Source organism: Solanum tuberosum, unplaced genomic scaffold (assembly GCF_000226075.1).
Source record: "Solanum tuberosum cultivar DM 1-3 516 R44 unplaced genomic scaffold, SolTub_3.0 scf00179, whole genome shotgun sequence".
Classification (NCBI taxonomy): Eukaryota; Viridiplantae; Streptophyta; class Magnoliopsida; order Solanales; family Solanaceae; genus Solanum; species Solanum tuberosum.
Window position 1 is genome coordinate 159,341 of NW_006239105.1, and position 2,913 is coordinate 162,253.

The following is a 2,913-nucleotide window of genomic DNA, read 5'->3' on the forward strand; positions in this document are numbered from 1 at the left end:
TTAAGCTTTTTATCTCTTGTATTCAGATTAGCAAATCAGAAATAATAAAAGATGAAAAGAAAAACACAAAGAACTATCCGAGTCCACAGAACCCCACTGTGTGTCCTTAAGAAATTTTAATCCCCCTCAAGTACCCCGAGGTTGCAGATTAATTCCTCCCAAGATAAAATGGATTAACCATTAAAGAAGTTAGCGGTACCTCAAACTTCAATAATTCCAACGAACTCAAAATGATAGCAACGAATCACACACATAGACACGATCGATCGATTTTGTTTTGTAAGAATGTATGCAACAGAAGGGAAGAATTTGATGCAGAAAAATGAGAGAAAGTCTCTCTATTTGTAGCCTACAAAGGGTAAAGGTCACAACTCTTAGGAAAGAAGACAACCTCTCAGAAAGGTCACAACACTTTGGAAAAGGCACAACCTTTCAAACGGTCACAACCCTTTAGAAAGGACACAACCTTTCATAAAGGTCACAACCCTTTGGCATAGTCGCAACCCTTCAGGAGAGTCACAACCCTTCATTTCCTATTCACACCTTTAAAACCCAACAATATGAACCAAAACTCTATCCTTAGGATAATTTGTTATGATGCTTATTTTTGTTTAAACTAGGCTAATTTGCAAGCTAAATTCCTGGTACAAGGATCTTGACGGCCTAATCCAAATTTCCGTCGAAAAATTTCTTAGGCTTATCACATTATGATTCAAGTTTTGCTATATTGAGATAGATAATTAACTATTAGACATATTGTATTATATGAATAATATTAGATTTATGACATTTGGAGGAATTGAGATTTAACCCTAAGCTTGAAATTAGGAAATATAATTAGCATCAAGATTAGGAACTTGATTATAGATTTTGGTGGGTTTTTGAATCTAGGCTAGACATATAGTAATATGGGTATCGCTAGTTTTGAAATTTTACTATGATTATTTATTTGAATAGATTGCAATAATTTGCAAGCCCATCAAATGGGGAAGGCTCAAGTCCCAGAGTGATTGTTCAATTACTTGAGGCAAGAGGATTTCTCAACCCTTGTTAAATGTATAGAATCGCGAATTTCCTTGTGGTATGTGTTGGGGTGTAATGAGACTTTGTGATGGGTTGACTTGTCCGTATTGAATAATTCTAATGATGAAAAAGGGGGTTATAAGAGGCAATGTGATTAATTACTGCTATGTGATGTGTTGAGAATGGTTTGAAAGGGTTACTGATTCATTGTTGATGTTGTATCACGATTGTGACGTTGTGAATTGTTCATTATTATTTATGAAAATGGTCATCTCCTCATTATTTGTGTGAACATGTCATTTGCATTGGTTCTGAAACATGGTTGTCACAAGTATTATGTGAATTGAGGATGTCACGACCCGAGTTATCAAGTCATGATGGCACCTACTATAACCCACCAGCAGGTAAGCCAACCCGTAACCCGGAACAACAAGTAATGAGTCTGAGGGTAGAAATTAAACAAGAATAGGAAAATAACAACATAAATAGGCCGTAGCAACCCAAAACATATATACAAATAAAGATCCCTCCCAGAACCTGGAAGTCACCAATACAGAGCTACTACAAAATGAGTACAAGTTCCAAAAACTGGACAAACAGAGACTGGACTGTCTCGAAAGGAAAAAGACAAGTCTATATATATACAGATGGAGACTGAAATAGTACAAAACGCCGTGTGCTCACCCCGTCTCCGGATAAGTCTACTCCAAGCTCGATCAACGCTGGCTACTAGTGCTCGGACCTGCATCACGAAATAGATGTAGAGCGTAGCATGAGTACCAAAACAACAGGTACCCAGTAGGCATCATAGGCCGACTGAGCAAGATAAGCAAAAGTGAACTGAAATGCAAATAAAGGGTCACATCAGGGGCAAAAGAGTAGTAAATGGGGTATGTACACGAGCGTACAGGCAACAAAGACAAGCAATCTAACTAACTCCGCCGGGCTCCCATAAACCCGACGGGTACGCTCGTGCACAATAAAAGAAACCACCTGCACGGACCCCCATAAGCCCGGCAGATGCATCGGCAGTTAAAGTAAAATAATGGAGCTAGAAGGTCTATCACAATATTACCAATTCCGGACTTTTAACTGAACCATTCCCAATCATATTCCAAGATCTCATTACGTCCCGGACTTTAACCGGAATCTCTTCAACCTCCAAAACCTCAACCTACAGATGAGAGTAATCAAGACTAAACTGAAACTTTAATGAGGAATTGGGAATACACCACGTGCAAGCTGGACCACGGACTCGAACCGGGTGCTGTAGCCAAAGGTCGGGCACGGGTGGGCTGGACCGCGGACTCGAACCGGGTACTGTAGCCAAAACCAGATCACAGGTAAGCTGGACCACGGACTCTAACCGGGTACTGTAGCCAAAACCAGATCACAGGTAAGCTGGACCACGGACTCTAACCGGGTACTGTAGCTAAGAATCAATATCCAACCATACGTCGCGGGAAATATCACCAAACCGATTACCATAAATAATCATTTCAGTCCAACCCTCATATACCCCAAATCGCCGAGGAAGTATCCAATAGTGAGTAAGCTAGACCACGGACTTTAACCGGGTACTGTAGCTAAGAATCAATATCCAACCATACGTCGCGGGAAATATCACCAAACCGATTACCATAAATAATCATTTCAGTCCAACCCTCATATACCCCAAATCGCCGAGGAAGTATCCAATAGTGAGTAAGCTAGACCACGGACTTTAACCGGGTACTGTAGCTAAGAATCAATATCCAACCATACGTCGCGGGAAATATCACCAAACCGATTACCATAAATAATCATTTCAGTCCGACCCTCATATACCCCAAATCGCCGAGGAAGTATCCAATAGTGAGTAAGCTAGACCACGGACTTTAACCGGGTACT

The 2,913-nt window shown here is 40.5% G+C and overlaps 1 long non-coding RNA gene across 1 annotated transcript in view; it reads right to left on the reverse strand.

Moving 5' to 3' along the window:
• Positions 1-1,705: 1,705 nt before the first annotated feature.
• Positions 1,706-2,913, reverse strand: part of LOC107061932 (uncharacterized) — an 8,051-nt gene continuing 6,843 nt past the window's right edge. Inside the window, exon 2 of the long non-coding RNA XR_001474322.1 lies at positions 1,706-1,765. This is a non-coding gene — a long non-coding RNA (uncharacterized lncRNA). The remainder of the gene's footprint in view (positions 1,766-2,913) is intronic.